At 37.8% G+C, this 26,772-nt stretch overlaps 1 protein-coding gene across 2 annotated transcripts in view; it reads left to right on the forward strand.

Moving 5' to 3' along the window:
* LOC308187654 (uncharacterized protein) overlaps positions 1-26,772 on the forward strand; it is a 54,624-nt gene that overhangs the window by 11,258 nt on the left and 16,594 nt on the right. The window contains exons 4-5 of one of the 2 annotated variants that reach the window (XR_013944837.1): positions 4,156-4,328; positions 6,324-6,414. The gene's annotated coding sequence lies outside the window, so the exon portion shown is untranslated. Of the gene's footprint in view, positions 1-4,155; positions 4,329-6,323; positions 6,415-26,772 lie in introns of those variants that run through there. The other variant, XM_080575829.1, reaches the window with a different exon arrangement.

A 26,772-nucleotide genomic window follows, 5' to 3' on the forward strand; every position in this document is an offset into this window, starting at 1 on the left:
GCAGACCAGGGCAATATCATGTGAACCCTTTTGCATTCATCAGTCAGGACAAGTCAGTTTTACACACAGCTGTAGCAGAAGTAATCAGCAACTTTTAGAATAAAAATATACTCTTGTTGACCTATTATGGTGATATTCTTTATGTTATAATTTGATTTGACTTGTTTTAACCTACACTATTTCTTCTTGAAGTTATATTGATGAGTTTTAACTTTTCTGCTGTACCTGATTATAGTCATATTTATCACTTCCTTATTTTACCAACAACTTTCAATTATTTTGAATTTCCAGACTTCTAATGGCTTTTGAACAAATAGAGATTCTGTGCAGTGAATTTGATCCTACTGTCAAAAGCCTTGCTCTTCTAAGATACCTCAGAAACTGTGAAATACAATCAAGTTAAAGATTAAAACTACTGCTGTATTCCACAAAGCCTCCGTTGGCATGCTGGAACTCCCAAATTCTTCTTCTTTGCTAAACAGTGAACTATTTATTACCTTGGCATACTCCCTTCATCTATCCTAAGAATTCATGTTATTCCAAAATAAGACAGTTCGGGAGGGTCTTCTCCCTGTGGTACAGAAATGCAAAAATCTTAACTGTACTGTGAATAGTTTTGGTAGCAAATTTAGAAATTTTGTTAAAGGCTCTACATATTTGAATAAATCCAAAGGCCTCATCATCACTGAGAATATTTCCATTTCATCACAATGAAGTTTTTTTTTTTTTAAATGAACTAACGTTTCTTTACCAAAGATGTTTAAAAATCTTATGCAGAAATCTACTGATGAAGCACCTCAAATGTAATTTATTTCAATTACAGCAATGTTTCCCCACTGTGTTTTCTGTCTCCTTGTTCTTATGGAGGGTTAATGATGTCAGTGTAGTCCTCAGATGACTGAAATAATAGTACAACCTAAATTTATTATAAAATAGTAATAATCTAGATTATGTTTCAAGACCAAGGTTTACACATTCACATGAGTTTAATACATGGAAGTAGCCTAGTCACAATGGCTTTGATTTTCTTACATTGGCTTCAGATCCTTGTGATTAACTGTCACAGGGGTATATCTGTGCCATCACTTGTTCTTGTCAATGCAAATGCAGGTCACTAAACCCTCTGAAACCTGTATAGAAGTGAGCCAAAGGTCTGCCTATGTGGCTGTCCAAACAAGTGTGACCGAAGTATACCATTTTCTATGACAGCCAGGGGTGTGGCGAGCATCTCATTCAGCTGCCTTTGAATCCCTGGCTTGAACAGCCAAGTTTCTATTTATAACTGGATTTATTGAAAATGACCTTTGGCACCAGTACAGACCAGAGCTTGGACTTTGGCTTCTAATCTGAGGAGGAGGTCCCACCCCCGACCTCTCCCCCACATGAAACAAGCACAATAGTGAGCCATGGAAATACATCATCAAATCCCACTATTCATATTGCTGTAGATATTCATCAGGTGCATTGATTCATTAAGAATCAGATCACATCTCTTTGTCTTATTAACTTTGCATCACAAGAATATATTTCTTCTTTACTTTTCCTCCACCTGCTTTCCTCCTGATAGAAACGATACATTCCACATATTGTGAAGTGGTGCCATAAATTATTGTTTTATAACATTTAATGTTTTATTTTCCTTAAAGTCTCATTTCTTATTTTCTTTCTGAAAAAAAAAAAAAGTTAATGTCAACTTTACAAAAATTAAATGTCAGCATTTATGTGCCTCAGAGTAGTACTGCAAATCTTACACTATTGCCATCTTAGGTTTCTGGACAACGTGACAATTTTTTTTTTTTTCCTATATCTCTGTTTTTGTATGATGCTTTCATTTGCAACATTTGAAAAAAGATGGTTCTCTTTTGCAATAAATATTTCTGTTTGACATCACATAGTAATTCCTCATCAATAGTGCTTCAAATTATTGAGCCTTAGAGACTGGTATAGTATTGTATATCTTACTGCTGAGTATGCACTGCACACCAGCCAAGAGAATTGGACACCCTGAGTCTTGAACAGATTTAGAAAACAACTGAGCTTCTCACAGACTTATTGGTACAAATGGTCCATTTTTAAAATTGCACTCCAAAGTCAAATCTGTCAATTCATATTTCTTCCCTTATGTCTTTTTCTTTGAAATTTGATTTTCAGCAATTTGATTCAAAGGAACAAAGAGATCAAATAATCTTCAGTTATCTTTCTTACTGGAAGTATTTTGAGTATTTTTTTCCTCTCATTTTCCCTGCCAGTGCAGTAATTTTTCCATCAAATATCGTTGCAGATACATTTTACAATAAAGTAATGAGTAAGACAACACAAACACATTCATTCTTTTAATTAAATGAGCTACAGCTTTTTGGCTGAAACAAATGATAATATTATTTATAACTCAAATTACATTACATAAAGTTTGCTCTCATCTATAAAGAGACTATAAATGACATGGTAGGGTTCCATATTTGCTTATTTTATTTTATTTTATTTTTTTATTTTTTTACCCAATTATTTTCCTGTTGACCTCTCTTTTAATTTACAAATAAAACCATGACTTTCTTGACTGCCAGCACTGAAAATTCACCCTGGGATCTGAGATCAAGCTGTGCTCTTTCTGGTTTATGCCAAAATAGACTCTGGTTCACCTCCCCAGTGCTGAGGTGGCTCTGCAGGGCTGGCAGGAATGAAAAGCAATAAAAGTATTTTTGCCAGTAAAAAGATGAAGTGAACAAATTCTCTCAGAAGTAGGAAGACAACAATTTTAAAGTCAGCTTTATAGAAAACAGCTGTTGTTTGGAACAAATGCTCACAGCAGAGCTGGGGTGGAAAGGCTCATGGCTTGATGTTCCTCTGCAACCTTCCTTCATTTCTTTTCCTCTTCGGTCTTCCCAGCTCAGCTTGGGGCTTGCAGCAATTCCTGAAGCTGAGCTGCCTATGAGATGCTTTTTCTCTGTCAGAAGTGATGGACTTAGGTGTTTCTGCCCTCCTCTAGTTGCTAGCATGCCTACACTTGTGTTGGTATGACTGTGTCCGGGACCGCTCCATGCATTGGATGGAGATGATTTTTGTGGAAGTCCTCAGGCTCATTGCTTTGGAGCCAAGTACGAACCGAACTCTGCAAACTGTTGCACTGTCAGGCCTATAGCCTCAACCTCCTGCTTCAGGGTTTGTGGGACACTAGATGAAATCTAAAGAATGCAGTTTCCTAGTTATTTTTCCCAAATCCCAGACAAAGATAAACATTTACTGAGTTCTTTGCACTTAGGTGTAAAGCTGCACTGTAAGGAAAATGATAAAGGTAAAGCCAAGCAATGACAGGAATGTATTCAAAGGCACATGCGAACCCTCCCCTTTCTGCACTGCAGTGGGTCTCACCATGCTTTTGGCAGAATTTCCCCTCAGCTGCTTAATCCAGTAATTCGCTGTGTTGTATTTCTCATTTGTTAAAGAGGAAAGAGAAAAGGTAATGATGCCTGACAAAGACTGAGACTGCTGCCCCTGGAGCTCCTTCAAAATCTCAAATTCAAACTGTGGGAAATATTTGGCAAAGGTTAACACGGTTCTTAGGGAAACACATAGAAGGCAGGAAAACAAACATGTAAATATTTTTATTTGCCTTCTATGGGGCACCGCTGATGACCAGACCGTCAGCTCTTGCTATGTCCAGGTGGCCTGTTCCCTCCAAGCCCGTGTGCCACCCGCTGCTCTGAGAGCACTAGGCCTAGCCCTTGGTGCCACAACACTCCTGGAGAGCCTGAAGGACACTGAGAAGCAAAGATGAACAATTATTTGCATGGCAAAACATGACAGAGCTAACAAGAGAAGAGACATTGAGCCACGGGCGATGTATGCTGGCATTTACAGTTCCCTCTGCTGACACGTCCCCTGTGAAAAGTGATTCTCTGCACTGTCTCCTTGGGTTTAAGGAAAACGAAATTTAATGGAACCTGATTTTGATTTTATATGTAATTCAGCCCATTGGATATGCACTGACATGGAAACTAAGAGAAAAGGAAGATAATTACAAATGCAGATTAAAATAGCTGCTAAACAAAATGGAGATTTATGCAGAATGTCTTTCAGAAGAAATAACTCTTGTGCTTGCTTTGGCTGGCACTGGTACAATGCACTTAATTTCTTTTTCTTAATGCACTTTCATAGACTACTTCTGCAAAGCTGTGGTTGAGACTTCATTTTAATAATCGCAGCAATTTGAATATGCACTTGTTTCTGCCTGAGGGGTAAACATCTGCACGTGGTAGAAAAAGGATCTGTGACACCGAACTTCTGCAAAGCTCTGCTTTCCCACCTGTCAAAATAAAATAACCAAACAGGTAATTCTTTTTTAGGAGTGAAACCAAATGCATGGAAGTAAAGGCATTCATAGTTAAGACAGCAGCAATTTTTACCTCTTAGCTCAACATAATTTGTTTATGTATTACAGCATCAGCTGTAGGTTATGTAAGATATGTTGCAAGACCTTATGACATCTGATGAATAAAGGACAAAGTCTCAGTTTGGTTTTGAATATTCAGGGTTTAGTGCATTCTGCTGTAACCTCCTCCCAGGTCTTACTGCTCCGGTTGATACAATAGCAAACGATCTCTTTCTATGATTAATGGCAAAGTTATGGCCACTGAGTGCCTTTATGTTGCCACCCTGTGTTAGGGGTTGTACAAGTGTAATCAAAGGACATTCCTTATGTCAAAGTGCCAAAATTCAAATACTAGTTAATGGACCAATGTACTTTTGAATCGGATGAACGGCTACATTACATTATCTGAAGCAACCTTTGCATTTTATGAGTTGTAAGTCATCTAAATGATAAGAACAATCCTCAGAATCAAAATTCTCTCCTTAGATTACATCAATACCCATTTTGACATCACATAAACTAGTTAGCAATCAGAAAGCTTAATCCTATTCATTTGATTCAGACGAGTAGTCTCTCTGGGGTTAACTGAAGCGCTCATAAGAATAATATGAACATGGTTACTTCTTGCTCAGGTAATGGTAAATCATATGATTAAATTACTTTTTTCCCCTCAAGGCCACTGACAAGACAATTTAACAAGACTCACAAATATCTAGTTATGATCTACAATCAAATATACACACCACATGAATTTCAAAGGGAAACAAAAGTTTCTTTAACATGAGGAGCTTGATGCTTTTAATGTCAGAATGGGGACAGAATTACACTAATAGATTAACATAATTAATTAGGCCAATTTCTAAAAAAACTATGCAGACAAATTGCATTCATAAGTTAAGTGGATTCTGCATAAGAATTAAATATTTTGCATACATTATTTGCAAATGTACATTTTTTCTGGGGAAAAATGAATGCGTGCCCATTTAATTGAAGAATGCATCCAACTGCATACCTAAGAACATGCAGAACAACAGACTGAAGGACACATGGACAAATTGATTATGGTATTTCTTGATTTCTTAGCTCTTGACTTGGCAATTAAAACATTTATTATACCCATCGCACCTTACAGGTGAAATGCAGTTTGGGAAAACAGATTAATATATGCTCAATTACTACTCATTATTCCACTGATGTATAAGCTAGAGGGGGTGAATGTTTTTTTATCAGTATAAATATATATTTTTTGTATCAAAAAGTGCTAAGATTTGTGGAGAGATCTCTTCACACTGAAGAACATTTTTAGCAAGGATTGCACCTGGAAGCATGAACTCTGTGACAAACCCTACTAACAATCACATTGTGAGGGCTATTGGTAAACAAAGAATATGTGTAGTCATCTATTCTATATTCTATTCTATATTATGTATGTTACAGGTTTTTCATTTCATAAACTCCTATTTTCTATTCCTTCAGTAATAGACTGGGATATTAGTAAATAAAATGTTGACCTGTCCCATAGATGAAGCTGGGCAATTGTTCCAGGCAGCACGGTGGAATGGGGCCATCTCTGAACAGTCCTTCACTGTGGCTTCTGCTTGAGCTGTGCTAGCTAGGCAAACATGGGATAAGGAACAGCATCGTTTATTTTGACCAAATGACCAATAGCTATGGTTAGAATAAAGATTCATTGAATTAAGGTTAAGCATGCAACCTTTGGCATTTTCTGCCTCTTGGGTAAATAACTATTACACTTTGCTCATTTGCTTAAGTAGTATTTCTAGGTCTGTTTATTTATTTATTTATTTATCTCTTTAAAATACAACTCGACACCAAAAAAAGTCAACAGGAAAAGTTTAAGTCTTTTGGTTCTTTAAAATTAATTTATTTTTTTGCATGACTTCTTTACACTCCATGTAAAAAGCTACCACTTTCTTTTGTTCAAACTTTCCAGGACATTTCACCTTCAGTCAGAGCCCAAACGGAAATTTTTAGAAAGAGGAGATTTTTTGAGGTTACTGATATGTGGTAACACAGCAGAAGCAGATAAGACATAGTTGCTGTGTTCTGAGATAACATGTTCCAGCAGGTACATCACCCCTTCGCTTGGAAAACTGGCCTGTGTTTTTCTTTCGGAATCTCTTATCACCATTTTTTATTTCCTTCTTCAGTCCTTCCTTTCAGACATTCTGTGTTTTTCTGTGTGAAAAGAAACTGTTTGTTACAGTATGAGTGAGAGGGTAGGATGATTTAATGGACAAAGGAAGAGAGGGATGGGTGTATACAAAAAGGAAAATCGTGGGATAAGAAAATGGTGGAGCAGTTTGTGGAAGACAGGCAGGCTGTAACTAAATTTAGGCTGATACTGGGATGAGACCAAAATAAAGCATTTAATGTATGCCTGTGGCAATTATCAATATTAATATGAATTTGTAATGGCTGTTAGAGACATAAAACTAGGTGAATAAAAATTGATCATAGAATTTATACAAACCATTATGGTGATTTAAATCCTTATGATCAGTGTTTACTTATGTCTTAGGGTAGAATAATGAACCTTTAATTGCAAGCAAGCAATTTTATGTCAGAATAAATCAGAACTTGGGTGCAGTGATTCCATTTATCCAACAATGCAGTTGATTTTGGCACTCATTCAGCATTCTTTATATTAAGTTTTAATGCAAAGCATCTGAAGCACACTTAATAAAGCCATTAGATACAACCCATACATGATGAAATGTTCCCCATCCTCTCCCCTTTTTCTCCTTTTGACCCACACAAGGCTTATTTTTACAGTACAGATCCACTTTTTGATCTCTAAACTAAAAGATAGAATGAGCCAAACAAAACAAAACATATATGCAACAAACACAGTTGACTTCTGAGGCTGAAAGGGTGAAATGCAGAATGAATTCTTGTTCCAGGAATGTTTTGTTAAGCATTTAGAAACATTGTTTTCTGAAGGAACTATAGAGATTAAATGGTCTGGAACAATATCATATGAAAAGACAGATGACTGTTTTAAAAGCAGGAGATCTTAATCTTAGTCTAGAATGCAGAAAGAGAATTATCTTTTAAAATTTATTTATTCTAGTTTCAGCATATATTAAACACGATGTGACCTGTCCTGAACTTGAGACTCATTTAAGAAGTAATATAAAATGTTATTAGAGACCAGACATGCTAATAGGATAGCAAAAAAACCTTATGTCAGTGCTGACTCCTGGATGTCTCAGGCAGCTCCTGCCAGAGGTCCAGAGCCAGCAAACTAGAAGACTGGGTTAAACGCCTAAAGCAGTCTGAGCTGGGGGGTCTGAGGAGGTGGCATGTCTTTTTGTTTTAGTCACTTAAAGGCAGGTTTTGTGGCCTTTGCCATGCAGCTGGAAGAGCAGTAGCGTGCTCATGGGAGATGTCCTGGCCAGGGAGCGAATGAGCTGCTGCTGGGGAGAACCTGGTGAGTGGAGGTGGTGGTGGGAGCTGCTGATGGCAGTTGCTTTGGAGCTGGCCACCACAACTCAGTTATGAGTTCTGGGCAAGCTAGCATTAGAGGGCAGGTCCTATGTAACAGCTATCTCTAATGAAGAGGCAGGAGCACTTTTGTCCACATGAGTTGGGGTCACTGGGGTGGCAGCACAGTCTTCATCCTGTTTAAGACTATGAGCTGCAGGGGGCATGGCTGGAGATGCCACCAACATCAGCTGGCTGCCATGCCCTTGGCACGATTTCAGTTGGCTGTGCTGCAAGCAGCCACCCTAGCAGCTACATCAGGAGCAGCTCAGCTCTGCAGTATCAGGCACAGAGATGACTGGTAGCAGAAAGCTGAGCATCTTCCTCTATGTCCCTGCACGCGAGACAGAGCCCTGCCAGAAACTGCTTCATGCTCTTGAAAAAAGGAACACATTTGAGCATTCCCTGGGAGGACGGGGCAGTTTTGATCAGCATGCTGGTTAAAAAAACACATGCTTTTAGGGTTTACAGTGCACCTGTTAAAATCTCTACCTGAATTACCAATGCAGGAGCTAGAAAGTGGAAAACCATAAGACAAAAGACAAGGTTATCAATGTTAAAATCAAGACAAGGTAACTATAACAACCTTCTAGAAATTAGCAGTCTAAACGAAATGAAGTTCTATCTTTTTGTATGAATATTGAAAGTAAACCAGAGGAAATTAGGCAACAGTATCTAAAAAGACATTGTCGTTTTCTGGTGGATGATATTTTATAATGGCAGAAAACGCAACCACCTAGCCCCCAAAACCCTAAAATGATGATGAATTTGCATATAAATTGCAAATGTTTTGGCAAGAATGCGTATCAAGGGCATGACTAGGGTGTTTGTGCTTTTCTGTACTGCCTCATCTACTTATCACATCATCTGCAATGCCTTATGAGATATGTTTTTGTTTGTTTGTTTGTGTGTTTTAAATTAGACTTGCGAAATATGTACAAAATCAGAAAAAAATCCTGAAGTAAAATAAAAAATGTAACATTTCTGTTTCAGTTTAAACAAGGGTTCACTGTATCACTGGGATATTGTCACTGGGAGGAACTGGAAAAGATAATTAGTCAGAACGAACTGTATGAATTTCTGAGCATTATCAGAGCATTATCCTAGTTCAGATATATATATGGAATTACATATATATATATATATGGTATTTTAAAATTTCAAATGCCTACAGCAATATCACCATAGTTTATATTTTAACTGTTAACAGCTTTAATTATAACAGTATATGTTTAATTATAACAGTGTAAGCAAAAATAAAGTTTGAGTGCCTTATTTTTGGGGTAAATGCAGTACTGAACTCTGTAAGTTAAAAGCATTTCTTTATGAATTGAAATGGAATCTCAGCAGGACTTTATGATTAAAATTGAAATCATTTGCCATGCCTTATATATAATTGGGCTAATTAACTGCTGGACACACATAAGTCAAATTTTCCATGTAAGCACCTGATGTACCGTATTTTATTTGGTGACTTTCTAATTAATACTGAAAAACACATTACCCTCCCCTCCCCCAGCATCCCTTAACAGAAGTCTAAGGTTGTGAGGTTAAGCACTTGAAGGACAGAGAAATGCAAGGCTCAAGGCTGTCAGTGCACTCTCAGGTCATATTCTGTTTACAAATGTTCATAACCTTCAATGATGTGATCTTTCTCTGTTCACTGTTGCTGTGCCCACAAATACAGGGGTGTTCAGGAGGTAAGAAACTTCTACAAAGTCCTAGTCAATTTCTATCACACAAATTCGGAACATTTGACTGCCAAACATTAGGAAATATTTCTTCAGTATATGTGAAGTAAATTTTTTTTTTTTTTTTCAGAGGGTTTTGTTTGGTCAGCTCTGTAAAGTAGTAGCTCTGTCTTAAGACAGAACACTGTCAGAGCTTGTTTTTTTTTTTATTTATTTTTTTTTCCCCAAAAAACCTGAAGAGACTTACAAAAAGTCCAATTTCTCCTTAATATCATTCACACATTAACATCTGAAGCATGAAAATTACATGTAGGCGTGTAAAGTATTGGTCTTAGGTTGTTATCCATCATGGAAAAATCCAGTGTGGATTTTTATAACTGTATGAGGTTAAAAGCACTTAGATCACAGGTTGATTGTGGGCATTATTGGATAGGTTGATGCTAATGGGAGCTAAGACTGACCATTTCTGCCTGGACTGAAACCCATAACAAATGTAAGAAAATAGGACCCAAAGACATTATTGGTTTGGTATGCTTTTCATTTTTTCTTTTAAAAAATCAATTTTCAACAGCATGGTATGTCCTTGTTCTTCTCTGTCTTGGACAGTTCTGAGAATACGACTTAAAGGATAAAACATAGGAAGAGGGAAGGCTAGATATGACCACTAGAGTGACATTTTAGCCATTTTCACTTGTGGAAAGCAGCCTGCAGCTGCTTGTAATCCTCTGAGCTCACAGAGAAGTCAGTATTTGATCCAGAATAATTAGAAAATGCCATATGAGATGGGCTTAAACTAACTATAAGTTCGCAAAATGTTTGAGCCTAAAAATACCCTGAGAATTTGTAAAACCTTGAAATATTTATTCTGAAAATTTAAAAACTGAATGATTGCAACTTTCTATTTTGAAACAATTGCTTTGTTTCAAAATTGACCAAGGTGTTACAGCAATGGCAAAGGGTTAAATAACTTTGGAATTAAATGATACAGCACAATGCAAACATCTAGTCTGCTTGAATTGCCACAGGCTACTCCATGGCCAACATGAAGAAACCACTAACATGTTTGAGTCTCCAGTCTACCAAGGAGGAAATAAAAATAATCACATGTTGTGATAATTTAACACTGTTTTAAGTTATGCTTTCGCGGAGTTGAGCCTGGTATGACATTTTATTGTGATCAGTCTGCCTTGGCTTTCCAAAGAACAAAATGTAAACAGGTTCAGAAGAACTTGACCTCATCAACTTGAACAACTGCCCTAACTTGTGGTTGTCATTAGCTTACAGTTGTTGACCAATGAGAGCATAGAAATTGTAACAATTAATGACTGATACTGGCTTTTAAAATCCAGAGACAGGCCTGTAAAATTAATCAGCCATAGTTTTTTGGCTAGGGTTATTCAGACTTTATTTTATTGTGAAATATGAGATGACCTGACACCTGTTTTACTTGTCAGCGTTGAAGTAATGATATTCAAAAGTGGAATGATAGTTAAATAGTCAAAACATAGCTTAATGATAATTATTCCTAACCATTGAAATTAAAGAACCTTCAGGATTTTGGAGTAGAAAAAGCCCATTCAGTCAAGGAGTCTGAAAAAAACTAAACATTCAGTGGAGTTCAGATTCTAGTGTGCAGTTCAAACATACCCCTTGATTTGGGAGATCATGTAAACACATACTTGATCATCATTTTCTTGAATCAGAAACATGTTACAGTTCAAATAAGACAAACAAAACCCCCAGATATTTAAAAAACAAAACAAAACAAAACAAACAAAACAAAAGAATATATCTGGTATGTAAAAGAAATTAGAAAATGACATCAAAGGAACAAAAGATACTAAAGAAACTTCAGATTTCTCATAGAATCATAGAATATCCCGAGTAGGAAGGGACCTATAAGGATCACAAAGTCCAACTCCTGGCACCACAGGTTTATCCAAAAATTCAGATGATATGACGAAGTGCACAGTCCAAACGCTTCTTAAACTCCAACAGGCTTGGTGCCATGGCTATGTCCCTGGGGAGCCTGTTCCAGTGTGTGACAACCCTCTTGGTGAAGAACCTCTTCCTGATATCCAGCCTGAACCTCCCCTGTCGTAGCTTGACTCCATTCCCTCGGGTCCTATCGCTGGTCATTAAAGAGAATAGGTCAGCGCCTGCCCCTCCACTCCCCCTCATGAGGAAGCTGTAGACCGCGATGAGGTCTCCCCTCAGCCTTCTATTTTCCAGGCTGAACAGGCCAAGTGACCTCAGCCGCTCCTCATACGTCTTCTCCTCTAGGCCCTTCACCATCTTCGTAGCCCTACTCTGGACACTCTCCAACAGTTTCACATCCTTTTTGTACTGTAGTGCCCAGAACTGCACACAGTCCTTGAAATACTCATTATACTAAAGTGGTGCATTACATGTTGCATAAGAAAAAGAAAATTTAAAATCTAACTTTCCATATACATAAATTTTACACAAGGTAGATTTTTTTTTTCTTTGAAGAGTTATTCAAAGTCTTTATTGTTTTCAATATACTTAGTAAAATTAGTTTATTTTAAGTTTTTTAATTTTCTATAACTTACTATTTTGTTGTTTAAAAATTATTTTACCACCATTGTTTTTAAGAACTTACTTTGTCAGTGATTATTTGAAAAATTTGATTTTATTGATGTCTGAAATAGCAGAGAAAAATATAAATTGCATTCACTTCAAAGAGATTTCAGCTAGGTGTAAGCCACTTTCTAATAATAGTATAAGAGTTGAATCTTATAAAGTGTTTCCATATTAAAAAATTCAAAATATGTTTAATTAGAGACAAAACTATTTCTTTACTACCATAAAATGTGTTCAAAATTTTCTGTGTGGATATTGCAATGAATAAAACTTCAGTCACCTGACTTTGTTGAAAACAAAACATAACAAAACAAAACAAAACCAAAAAAAAATGAGAAAATGAAAGCTACCACCTTCACAAAAGATGTCAGCAGAGACAGCATTTCAAGACACGATACAGTAATTTAAAGTGCCAAAAAATTACTAATAAAAAGGCCTTATGACACTCAAGACTGAGACCTCATAATCCATTTGCTGTGGGGGCTATGGCTGTGACTTAACTTCTGCTGAACATTGGTGTAAATTATAAAGTATTTTATTTCAAATTATATAAAAGAAGAATTTACTGCTTTCAGTACCTCTACACAGATTCATACATTTGGATTAAAAGTGCCAGGTGCCAAACAATTTCTGCTGAGGAAATGATAAGTGTGTTCTACTTTGAAAATCTACCCCCATATTCACTTATATGTACTTGGATGACCATTAGTTTTCTTTTCTTTTATCTTTTGGACTCATGTGCCTTGATGCAAAGAGAATAGGCATTGGGATGCCCACAGGAAGAGGAAGAATAAGCTTTAGCAAATGCAGATAAGTATCATTATTGAAGGGTTATGCGTGGTGGTTGCATTTTAAATACTTCAAATTACTTAACATCTTGTCTAGATCCTTCTATATAACTAGTTATTATTTAAGAGCTAAAGATAATTTTAATTGTCAGTTAAAAGCCAACTTCCATGCTAATTTGTATCTAATTTAAGGTTAATCAATATTTCTTGACATGTCAAAGAGACAAACAGAGCATTATTTTTGCTTCTTAGAAGAACTGAGAACCTAACTAAGTAAAAAAGAAGTGTAATTGCCAGGCAAATCTGTTTATTCAAATTCCATTTTCATGGACCTTCTCTCTCTCTCTGCTTGTATGTGTAAAAAGAGAGAGCAAGTGAAAGTATTCATTGTTATGTCAGTTGCCATCTACTTACTCTGTTGGGCAGCTCCTTAGAGTCATGAAAAAGAAAGAGTAAAATAAGATTTTAAAGCCTCATGTCCAATCTGTTTTTAAATTATGTCAGCTCTTTCAAGTTTTCTATTTATATTTTTAAAAAAGTGATTTGCTCTTTGGTGAAGCTGTCTTTGATTATGCTCCTTAATTCTTTAGCTAGTTAAATACACTAAGTTTTGTAGTTTAAATAAATTCTTAAAGTTCCAGAATTTGCAATGGGCCTATTTTTAGAAAATCTGTATAACCTGATAGAGAATATAGTAATTCAGTAAGTATGTTTAGCCTTCCAGCCTGAAGAGCTTATAAAGCTTCCTTTGTTCATATAATGGATACATTTTCCAAATTTCTATTAATGTAAGTTGTGAAGCCCATGACATCTTCACAGTCAGAGAAATAAGTATGAGTGTATGGTATGATGGCCTTCTGCAGGCAGAAGTTCCCTTGCTCTGCTCATGGCCTGAGTCAAGGAAGAACTGTTATGGCTCTAGCAAATAGGCTTTTAGGCTAGAGCAGTTTGCATTAAATGCACCTACACAGCTTTCATTTGGCTCAAAACATGAGAAGAGCAAACAGGTCTGCCTCTAGAAGACCTTGTAAATATTGCTGAGGATATTATCTTAAATCTCTCTGTGTAAAGCAATTACTTGAAAAAATAGTACAGTACTGTGTTGCCACATAAAGACAATCTTGAACTATTGTAATCTCTTTCTCTCTATAGTTGTTGGGGGCGAGACATTCAAGCCTGGATTGTCCTGAAAGATGACTCTTGAAAGATGATTGCCTTGAAGTCTACTTAGGAATTTTTAAAGCAAAATACAGTTTTTGTTTAAAGCAAATAAAATTTTTAGAAACCTCAGCCACCCACAACTTTGGAAAAGAAGTCAAGTGTAGAGGCCCTCTGTGGTCTTTAGGCACCATGGGCAGAATGTTGATGGCTACTTTTACTCTAGATCTCACACTTGTTTCCCTGGGTGGAGCCATATCTCTGGTAAGGCTCACAGGCTTCCCAGGAAGCAAACTGGTTAAGTGGTTCACATTCCCAGGGATGTGTTGTAGCTCCTGTCTGCAAAGAGCAGAGGGGGAGGTTTGGGACCACTGAGTCCACAACAGTGATGGGGATGAACCAAAAGGCAGAGCAAGGGCACTCAGGAGATTTTCCCTGCTCTGGGACTTGTCAATGGAAGCCATGGAAGCCTCCTTTCCCATTACTTGTTTCTTTATTTTAGCTGATGTTCATTTAATGTAGAATGCAGAAATGGTGCTGAGAGTCAGAGCGTTCCTGTCAAGCTAAGTGCTGACTTAAACAGTCATGTGTCCATTTTGTCCCCATCTGCTTCGGTAAATCACAGGTTTAGAGGGAGGCATCAGCTCCTCACATGTCTCTAATGCTTGGCTAAGTTTCACCTTGCCCCTACATCAAACAGTCCTGTATCACCAAGATACTGAAACGTGCATTTATGTCATGCACACATTTAGCAAGATAATTTAACATAATTTTGCAAATAAACACTAGACCAAGAAATGCACTTTAGTCTTCGAAGATCAGACAGAAAATTAGTTTTGGATGAGTTTGGTTTCCCTGATCTGGGAAGAAACTGAGCATGGACTTCTGCACCTGCTCAAAAACAATCTCATCCAGCTTACTTACTCAGGACCAGTTATAATTCTGGAGTTGAAAAAAACCCAACCAACCAACCAACAAACAAACAAACAAAAAAACAACAAAAAAAACCATGGTGAACTCAGATGATTTAATTAGACTATCTTGGGAAAACCATATTAAGAAATCTAAATTCAGTCTAGTCTAAATACTGTAGATGCCCATTGTACCTACTGGAGTTTTATAATGAAAGGGTTCTACTACCTTCCAGAATCAGATAATATTCAATACTTGATATTCTTCCTCCAAAATGTTGTTATTCTGTTCCAATTCTGTCCTGTTCTGTGATGTAAAATGTGTTAGTTTGAACAGCTCAGAGGAACCAAGAAATAGGAACCAAGGAACCACACCAAGGAACAGTTACAGCAGTTTGGTGGTTGGGGTAACTTGCTGAAGAGCTTTTCTCTGTGTATGCAGGAAAGCAGCATCTCTTGGGCTCTGACTCACACAGAGGGGATGTCGTATCTCTCTGTAGGTTCCCCATCGCTCCGACTGGGGATCCTACTCTCACTTTTAATTCCCACAAGATACATCTTTTAAAGACCAAAGTATTTTGTAATTCTTCTGTAACACCAGTGACGTTTTCAGGGAGAAGATGTTCCCTTCTTTCTATTGACATGCTCACATCTCATTGTTAAAAAAATACTAAAAATAAATACTAAAAGCATTGGATTGGTAAGAGTATTAGAAAATAAGCTATTGCTTTATATAAAGGAAATATCATATGTCACTAGTATAGTCACTACCAGGAGATTTGGACCCTGACGATAAGTATTAAATTTAAGAAGCAGGGTTGCTAAGTGGAGGTTTGGTTTAAACCCCAAATGTGGGGGAAGAGAGGGAAGCTCTTCAGAGGAAGAGAAATTCCCAGGAACAGCAGTCAAGTGCTGCTGGTGAATGTACTGAAGATGGTGGATGGCAGTCGGAGGTGTCACAGAAGAATAGATAGGGAGCTGTTTATTTTACATGAGAAATAGCCTTCATTTAGCACAGACACAGCTTTGCATCTGACCAAAACACATACGTGTTGGATGCAGAAATAGATTTTTTTCTCGGTGTTTTGTCAAACATGGGTTTTGGTAAATATCTATCAGTCAAACTTCATTGTTGAAAATCTTTGGGATGTACAACTCTGGCAACTGTTTCCATACATTCAAGTTGTCATTTTCAAAGGTAAAACCATTCCCAGTATTTCTTTACTGCTGGCATTAATATGTGACCATGCTGAAGAGGTGATGCACATGCTACATACAGGAACCAGTGGTGCCTGGCTAAACTAGCTTGGCATAGAGAAGTGTGATCAGGCAAAGAACAGACATTTCCTTTGCTAATGAATCAGTGTGAGCAGTTCGGTTTAGACAGAAACAAACTGTAAAATGCCAGCTCAGCAGGAGCACTTCCTCGAATACATCAAAGCTGTTCCTTTCTACATGGCACAGCTGAGCTCTTTCCAAGAATTTCCAGGCCAGTATTCTTGCTTTTCAAAGTGTTTTTAAATGGGTACAAATCCCTCCCCTCCTGAATGCCCCAAAACAAACAGATGTAAAAATTAGAAGCATAAAAATATTAAAATCATCAGTCAAGCAAAGTGTGAGCACAGCTGGAAGCAGTGTCCCCTTGAGATTTTGCTTATATCCTTGCTATATTTAAAAATACATGTAGCTGTTATTCCTGTGAAAGCAGATATGTTAAACTGTGTTTTCTCTATCTGGTTACTTACTATATATATATACTATATATATATATCATAATGTTGAATTCCCCCTAGATCTAAGCACTAAAGCACTAGATACATTATTGGCATGGGATAGATTTCAGCTGCAGCAGTAACTGGGTTGTAGTTTTGCTTATTTCAGCAGGATGTGATATAATAATCTGAAGCAATATCAGAAGAAACACAATAGCTGAGTTATAATGTCTTAAAGCATTTCTGAGGCCCACTTCTGCATCACGTGTTTGCATGGCTGTGAGGTGTAAAGGAACAGGAAAACAGCAAGTCAAGTTGTTAGTAATTATACAAAAGTAGCTGGGGTGTTACCTCTGCCCTCCATGCCCCAAGGCAGGGAAAAGGCAGTGTGTTGAGAGCTGTGAGCTCTCTCATAGGTCTTCACCATTTGTTTCACACTTTTTGGACAAATGGTGGCAACTGGCTGCCTGTCATGATAAAGACAGGGATGGTGAGTTGTGATGTGGACATTGGGCTCATTGGGAAGGGCCCAGTAGCTGCCAGGCTGCTGGTCTCTTCCTTCATGCATTGGCACAGGAGACGTGGGAGACAGGAGAGCCAAATGGGGTTTCTGGCCAAGGCTGGGTTTTCATCTAAAGCACTGAGCAGTGTTGGCCCTATGTATTCACTTCAGCACAATTTAGGTGTACTGGTTCAGACCCTGGCATGCCACGGATTACTGATCTGCTGTGGAGAAAAGTGTTATTTATTTATTTATTTATTTATTTATTTTTATAATGAGAACCAGAAGTATGCATTTGTAAGAAGTAGGAAGGAGAACTTGGGCATGTTAACAACTGGACTAAGGTACGTCCACCTGATAAGCTAAACTGAAGTAAGCCATGTGCCATGATTTTCAGGTTTTGCTGTTGATGTATACCAGTACAGCGATAGTGGTCCCACCAGAGCTGGGTGGCATCGGTGTGTGTGTGTGTGGCACAGTCAAGCTCCCTGCACAGAGCTCTGGGAGAAAAGAAAAAAGCACATTGACATGTTTCAAGAGTGGTCAAACATCTAAGCCCGCAGATATTCCTGATTGCCTCTTAGATTTGTTGACAGAGCAGCATGGTTGTGAAAGAAGCATCCTCTGACAGCTCCTGGGATTAAAACTGCTCGTGCTATTTGTTGTGGGTGAGCAAAGCAAGCAGTTGGCAAAGTGTGGAGGGCTTGTCCTGGCATCATAGCTGTCTTCCCCTAGACCATCTCAGCTGAATCTGCTGTGCTAGTAAGGCCCAAAAGGTGGTCTGGAAGATGGCCTGTACAAAGATGGCCTGCATAAATATGTCCTAGAAGACGTGGAGTGAAACAGGAAACAGCAAGATGGAAGGGAAAATGAGGGACTGGGAGGAGGAGAGGACTGTGAGGTACTGAGGTGGGGACACCTAAGGAGAACATTAAGTCTATTAAAAAAAAAAAAAGCTATCATAAAATATACATCAATAGGGTAGAAAATGTGCCCTACTGTCATCAAGAAAAGGACTAAAATATTCTTTTCTGATCACATTTTTGACTTGCATGGAGATCACTGATGCTCATAATTAGAAGTGTCTGCAAATTTTTTGTCAAAATGATTACTTAGAAAAACGTGTTCTTTTCCCACTGATATTTTCTCACTGAAGATCTGAAGATAAAAATTACCCAAAGGTTTTCCCCAGGATACTTCTATTTGCTACACTAGTGATGGAGGTTTTGCTTTGACAGTTTTTAATGGTGTTTTGCTGAGTCAGTTCAACAAAACTTTTTTTTTTTCTTTTGTTTTGTTTCTGAACTGAATCAATGTTCCTTTTTAATACTTTATAGCTCATTTCCACAAAAATAATTCTGGAATTTACCATGAAACAGATTGTGTAGTTTCCATTCATGTGATATTTGCACTGAAGATGTTCAAGATATTGCTTAATAAAAAGATGACCAGAAAGGTATCTTTAGATATTTATGGATAACATAAATAAATAAACATTTCAAAATTTAGAGGAAATAAAATTATAAACAAGCCTCTAATTAAAAACACTGCGAATATTCTTCATGCTATGTGATTAAGTCCAGTTAAGGATGTAACAGAGAAAAGTGTGACTCTTGTCTATGTGTAGAACGTGGTTGGGATTCTTCACCCATTTTAGGGGCACATAACTTCAGCTGAAGCCTCCAAGTGATTTGGATCTCTGGTCATCCAGAGTCCTCTTCCTGACCATAATTTTCTATGCAGAGTAATTTGGCACCTACTCCTTTTTTCTGAGGGCAATTGAGTTCCAGAAATGAAGTGAGTCCATGCACAAGTAAATTGTCAGGCTTACCTTGCCTGACAAAAACAAGCTTCCTTCAAAAATTCAGTAATTGCAAGTATTGATGGAGATGGCAGTAGCTTCTTTATATAATGACCTCAAAATGAGTGAGATGTTTGAGTTCAGGTTCTTAGTTGGCTCTCTCCTGGGTCATAATTAGTTCAATCCCCTATTGCCTACTGACCAAAGGGTAGAAATCATTATAAGAGGAGTGGAAAGGCAGAGAGGATCTGAACAAATTTTGTTGAATCAGTGACATCTTGCAGTAAAGGATGTCTCTTCATGGGCCCAGAAGCAGAGAAATAAAGAAGGGGAACACAACATGTATCGCAGAGGGGGGAATCTGTATCACAAATGCTTGACTTGGAATTATTGCAAAAGCTGTGCTTAGAGTGGAAGCTGTAATATTCTCATCCTTGTTTTCTTAAAATAGGCACCTGGACAGGCATTTAGAGTAAATCTGATTTCAGTCCTTCAATGCATTAATTCTCCAAGTACATATATAGGGACAATAACAGCTGCCACAGGGAGGATGTGAAAATAAATTCTTGAATGTACATGAAGTTCTCAGGTAATATTCTGATATTTTCCATAGCAATGGTTGGGAGGAAATGAATCAATCTGTCTTTAGATAAGGCAATGAATCAGTGGGAAGCTAGTAAGGATAAAACAAAACAAAGAGCTGCTCATGCCTTTGCAGCGATCTGTTATTAAAATGAAGTATATGTGATAATACTGTGACAGAGTGTGATATGATAAAAGTCTTTACCAGATAGAAAACACTGTTCTCTTTAGAACTTAATGTCTCTGAAAGGATGAATGAGCTAAATTCTGCTTTTCATTGCTGATATTTAAAAGCAGACAAATGTCCTGAAAAATCCGAAAAGGTGCCTGTGTCTATATCCAGAAAGGCTGGATGGCACAATCCTGTAAACATATTTTTCTGATAAACTACTTATGTAAAGTGACAAGCAAGAAATTTTAGTATGTCCTGCAAATGGATGGAGGTTGCATCTTTTTCAGTATGAAGTCATGTCTCTGTGACTGAGCATGCCTGCATTCTCTTTTTCACTCTCAGTCTGCCATGTGGCCTATATTTAATGTGACATAAATATTGTATCTGTTTTTAGACTAGAGTGGTCTAATAAGGGGTAATATTTGAGGATGTGGAAGGTCTTGTGACAGATGGGATCACAGATATGAATAAAAGGCACACAAAGGAGCTACTGAATGGTCAGACAGCAACTTCTAAGAAGTGGTATGATAGCATTGTTGAGAGAACCACCCACTTCAAACTTATTCAGCATTTCGTGAATGGCCTTGTTTATAGAAGTGGTTGAAAATTTTTGACCAGTCTCACTTGTTTGCACACAAATTACAGCTCTGCATTCACAAATTTTGTTTATTGAAAGTTGCCTTTAGAAGTTATCCAGAATACTTGTGTACATCTTTAATTACTGTATACTGAAAAGTACTTTTTAGTAGCCCAAAACAAATTCAGTAAGAAGTAAAATGGGAATTTAATAAAAATTTTCACTCAGTAAATTAGGGGATTCCCTTATTCTATTCCACAGGAATTTAAAGTTCTCCCTGGGTAATGTTGTCATTGGCAAGCATCAGAAATACTATTTGAAGTCGGTTATTTTTTACTTAGCTCTCAACACAGATGAATAGGTGTGTATATATATTGTACCATATAGATGTGTCAAACCTTCACTTTTGATGCCCTGTATTTTTCACATTATCTTGTTCCTTATCTATGTGTTTTATATCTGTACTTGTTTTATGTATTGTATGGGAATACATCCATCCTGTCCTGTAGGCATTCTTTTAGTACACCTAGGTATTCAGCGTTCTCGAGAACTATTAGCAGCATATGACACAGCTAAGGGTGCTGGTGTTTGCAGGGTCCCTGTGGGCATTAGCTGCCCAAGTCTGTCCTATCCTCCCTGGGAAGTCTCAGAAGAAAGGGCATCAAGAGGAAGTGCTCTACATAGTCTTGCTCCTAGCTGCTGCTTGCCTTCATATGAAACCACTGGAGGGGCCAAACTGACTTGGGACACTACAAAGAAACTTGGGACACTACAAAGCCATCACTACAAAGAAAATAAGCAGCTCTTTTTTTTTTTTTTTTTTTTTTAATGCCCTCAGCTGCCCACCAAACATGACACATGATGCAGTTCAATTTTTTTCTCCCAGTATCTAAATGATGTAAGTCTTGGACGAGAAAGGGTTGACTGAAATCTTGTCCAGATAGGGTAGATGAGATACTGGTAGATGAAGAAAAGAAATGGCTTTAGATACCAAGATATGGTGGAAGAACTTATACATACAATGCATTGTTGTTTTGCTGTCCTTAGTTGTTCCCAGAATCCCATATATCTTCAGTGTTCCGTTATTAAAATTCTCTCTCTCCCTCTCTCTCTCTCTCTCATTTGTTAATATTTATACCAGATTCAATCTAATGTAAAACTCACCTTTGTGTATAGGTTGTTAGGTTGATATGTTTTCTTCAGTTTGGAGCTACCCTTGCCTGACACTGCGCTAAGATTGAAATGTTACCTATCAGCTATTAAAAGTGTTTTCTGGCTGGTGGGGATTCAAAACTGTAGAAAAGTGTCCATTGGGCCAATATACTTCAATCCAGCTCTTATTCTGTCATTGCTGGAGAGGTAATTCAGAACAGCTGAAATGTTTGTGTTAATACTTTCTACATCTAAAATCTAGATATGGCATATTTGTGGTAGACAGATCATGTGATTTCACTTTATTTGTGGAGCCACCAGAATTTCCTGATCTTCAGAGTCTTATATAGAGCTCATCCTATCCCTCAGGCTTTTTTGTAGGAGCATCTGGTGTGTATGAAGAAAGTGTTGAAACGTGGAAAATTCAGTCTTCAGTGCTTCTATTTGGAAAAGAGTCAGTCACCACTTAGAATGAGAGAATACACCTTGGGGAGATGAATTCACAGGTGAATGCAGGAGAATATAATAATTCTGCACTGAAGTAACCTGCAAAGAAAAAATGATATAACTAATTTCAGGTGTATGGTCTGAAGGTTGAGTGTCTCTACTATTATAAAAAGTGGAGATCAAAGCACTGTTAATTCAAATGAAAAATTGTTTATTTTTCAAATTTTCCCTCTAAATTAATGAAAGGAATGCAACTCTTCACAGGTATTATAGTTATAGTGTCTCTGATTCTGTGTCAAATATGAAATTTCTACACAACATCAACTAGTAGCACAGCTGTATTTCTTTCCCCTTCTTTTGAGAAGGGGAATTCACTGTTTCATCTGTCTTTTGTGGTTTGTTTATTTGGTTGGTTATTGTTGTTTTTGTTTGTTTTTCCACTTTCTCCCCCAACAGTTTTGCCACCACTTAATTTTTGTTTGACATCTCTGTGCTGACAGAGAAGATTGATGACCTCTTATGTTCCGGTGGGAGATGAATCAAAGTAACTTGTTTCACTAGATAATAAAAACAACCCACTTATTTTTTGCAAAAATAGCATAGAGTAAAGTCGTTTAGGGAACTAAGATTGGGGAATGACAGGAGAGGTAGTTGGATGTAAACTAGTGGTGGTGTTGGCTAAAAATTGAAGTTGACTCTGGGCATCTTGCCAGTTTGTTCAGGCTGAGACTTGCCAGTTTGTTCAGGCTGATACTTTGCTCTCAGCTTTGAAGCAATCATCTGAATCCGTTAAGTTGATATAACGGATATAAGTTTGGCTTTGTAACCAGTACTAATATGTTTTTAAGAAGACAAGCTATTTTTACTGAATAATTCACCTTGGGTACACTTCTGCTACTTTTCCATTCATCAACAGTTAAAGAACATGTGATCCTTAGATACCAAGCTATAGCTGTAGGAAATAAAACCGATAAGCCTCCCATTTTTTTTTGTTTTTGATGGAAGAAGCTTCAGAACATTTGAAGAAAGGAAAAAAAAAAAAAGAAGATGATAAAATCCTGTATGTGATAGCAGTTCTTCAGCCTCGGGACCACATACCATTAGTATAAAACTTGCTTCTGTTTTGGGACTCGAAGATTTCTCTTTGGAGTAATCTCACCAGTGATCACTTGCAGCAGACAAGTTACTGCAGGATTTGAGACATCCCACCAAAGCAGTCTTGGTCTCTAATATAAGGAGTATGTTCTTGTATCTTTATTAACTGTGACAGTGGTCAAAACCCCGAGGGATTTCACTGTGCTTTGTGCTGGTAGCAAATATCCATGTAATCTCTGGAACATTTTAAAATTTTCTTTTTGGCCTCCTTCTTTGAAAGGTGAAAAAGTCTTCAGCTTGGGAGGCCGTGTGTTGATGTATGCTGCGGGTCCTCCAGAAGGAATCCTTTAACCTCCAAGTAGTGGTGACCAAACAGGGAGGACACTATTTTCCAATTCCCACATCTTCATTTAGTTCATCACACAGGGCACATGGCTTGTGTGTATTAGTACTGCTAAATTATTTAAGCCTAATTTCCAAGAAAATCTTCAATAGTTTGTAGATTTTGTTCAGCAGATGTGGAGTCTACCGGGCCTGAACCAGAGCCTCCACCTGGCATTTGCACAAGGAGCCCTCTGGTATCTCCTCTGTCCTTCAGCCTCAACTACTCATTGCTAGTTAGGTCTTTCTTGAACCTTTGCACTTGCCCTTTTCCAGACTGCTAGCTCTTCTGAAGCCTATCTAAAAAACAAACCTAACTCAACCCAACCCAAACCAAAACAACTTTAAATTTAAGGGAAGCTCATAGATCTGGTTATCTTTTAGCATGAAGGTAAGGCAGACACCTACCCAGACACGTTCTCCCTTGTTAACCAGGAGTGGTGCTTAAAATTTGCTAAGTTCTTTACATAGAAACATATTTGTATTTCCAAACAGATATTTTGATGAGTTTCTTCACAGTGTGGTCATATGCAATTTGAATACCGTAAATTGGGGTCTGATTAAAATCCCTGTGAATATTTTAAGTTTTGGATCACTGCTGACATCTGCTGTTTATTCCTACCACATACATGAAACACTGCACAGGGAATTATTTTCCGAGTTTTTTTTTTTTTTGGTCTCAATTCCTTGTTTTGTTTTGCACAAGGTAACATTAATAGAATCACAAGATACAGGAAAACCTCCATGCTCAATAGCAATTGTATGGGATTTTGAGATATGAAATAAAGAGCTGACAACAAAAATGGAATGAGATATTTATTTTTATAAATGATCACTGACAATTTTAAGTGGGGAAGAGGCTTGAGGTAGGTGGCCTAAGGAATGAAGCTCTCCATGTACAGGGCAGATATTTTGTCTGGAAGCTCCTTAGTGCAGGAATCACTTTTATGTCACACATTTCTGCTGGGACCTCTAAAATGCCAGACTCTTAATCCACAGCTGGGCTAGCTGGCTGCTACTGCAGGCTGGAGGGCTTATGGCAACAGTGCAAGAACATGGTTGCCTCATCCTCCTTGCATACTCTGAGTTAAGCCCAGCACTACTGGTCCAAGGGGGCTCAGCTGCCAGCCTGGCCACCAGCCTGGGTACTGCTCCAAGTCACCCAGGCCGGTGTCACCACTTGGCATCCCTGGGACCTGCAGGAAACAACAGGTGTGAGGCACTGACTTGTTTCATCTAGGCTATTAAATGGCTGTCGTGGTCACATAGTCACTGCTGGGCTGGGTTGGATCAACAATATGTAATGTATTTTGCACTGCAAGTTACCTTGACTCTTCCTGCTCTTGCCACTCATCCTCCCTTCTAACCTCACCCAAACAATCATGCAGGATACAGCAGTTTTAGGTAACAAGATTTTCTCTGTGATAAGGTCACTATTACAACAGACATCAGGGAGAAGACAAGCAAGGGGTTCTGTGGAAATCCCAGATTTGTCCCAATAGCATGGCACATGACAACATTATATTTCTGTTCTTAAGTGAAATCCAATTTCACTCAGATGAAGTCACCACATGTACTGATCCCAATACAACTATAAGTTGCATTTCTTTTACAAGGTATTGGAATTAAGCACAAAAACATTCCAAATTTTAGGAGTTTATCTCTATGTTAAATATCATGAGCCAGAGAAAAGCAAAATTTCAGGTTGTTTTAAAATCAGAAAACCTTCAAAATAATATTTAGATATTTTTTGTCTGTATTGTGGTATGACAGTCCATTATATTTTTCCTTTTCCAAATTTTTCCCCATAACCATTAATCCTGTAATACATTTTTCTTCCTTCTAAAATGCTTCATTGTCAGTCCCATCAATCCTGGATCTGGGCTTTTAAGTGATTTCCAGTTAAATTGGGAGAATTGGCAAAACAGTGGTCCAGACCTCCTGAAGGAGACTGATAACATTTTAACACTGCCACTGCTGAGGTTCAGGTTTCTGGAGTCTCTCCAGCTTTGATTCTGTGGTGATGTCCAGTGACTCTGGCTGGAGTTAGTAGGGTTCCCTCAGGAGAATAGATGGCAGCAGGTTACACCACTGAAAAGGTCATACAAGGTCATATTAGGTCATATAAGCAAGGCAAAACCAAAATATTAATCTGAGGAAAAAGCTGTGAATTTTAACATTCTTTGCACTAAAAAAATGTAGTATTTGTGTTACATTTCTCAAGAGAGTGTAAACACTGAAAATAGTGTGATAAAAAGACAATGATATGCCTGACATGGAAAATGCTTAACTTTTTTTTTTTTTTCATAAGAACTAAGTTAAAAAATACACTCAGCCTCAAACATGTTATTATGTAAAAGTGGTAATACTGAAATGTAGAAAACTCATTTAAGTTGTATGAGAGGTGTCTTTACTTCTGTAAATTTGGAAAAAACAAATGACAGATGACGCTAATTGTTTTGTATTAGAAGAGATCTGTGCCTTTAAATTACAGTCTCAGTGAGTATAAATAACCTCTCAGATGCCACTGAGATTTTCATGAACCCAAGACTAGGGCTGGCATGACACCTCCTTCTCAGGCCCAGGCTCCCTGAGACCAAGGGAGGGCAGGACAGATTTCCAGCTGCCCATGTGTCCCCTTGAGAGGCTTACATGTGCCCGGGGAGCCAGTGGGCATGGAATTACCATCTTTACTTATGTCACTGAAGGTTTCTCTGGGTGTGCACAACCATGGTGCACTTGGGCTCCTTTTCTGTTGTACCCTGGGGTGGTGTGAGTAACAGGAGGGAGCAAATCCTTGCCTTGCTCTCAGTCCCCACTCTATGTACAGGTGGTGATTGCTTATCCCATTGGTACATGAACATACTCTCCTTTCTTGAAAGGTGGATGGCAATAAGTACATTGCTGCATGAAGGTATTTCCATTACGTTTTAATTATATTCAGCTTCATCAAGTGGTGCAAGTTGTTTTACTTTTAATGACTTCATATAAATCACTTCACAGAACTGAGAAGACTACTGAGAGTATGACGGCAGTTACAGATCAGACCTAGGGGTTCAGGGGTATTTTGGGTCTTCTGTGCTACAGAATCTTTGCTATATTAAAAACCGAAGATATATATATATATATATATTTTTTTTTTTTCCCCCAGATCCTTTTGGTTAAACATTCCTTGCCATATCCCCAAACATTTTTTTCTCGTTTAGGACTCAGAAAATTTCTGTTTTCTGCCAATGTGAATTCTGGAGGTCAATTTCACCTTTGGCTGAATTACCGCATTTCCTCAAGGTGCTCAGATGTGACTACATTATTCTGACATGAGA

Source organism: Anser brachyrhynchus, assembly GCF_964034855.1.
Source record: "Anser brachyrhynchus genome assembly, chromosome: 1".
Taxonomy (NCBI): domain Eukaryota; kingdom Metazoa; phylum Chordata; class Aves; order Anseriformes; family Anatidae; genus Anser; species Anser brachyrhynchus.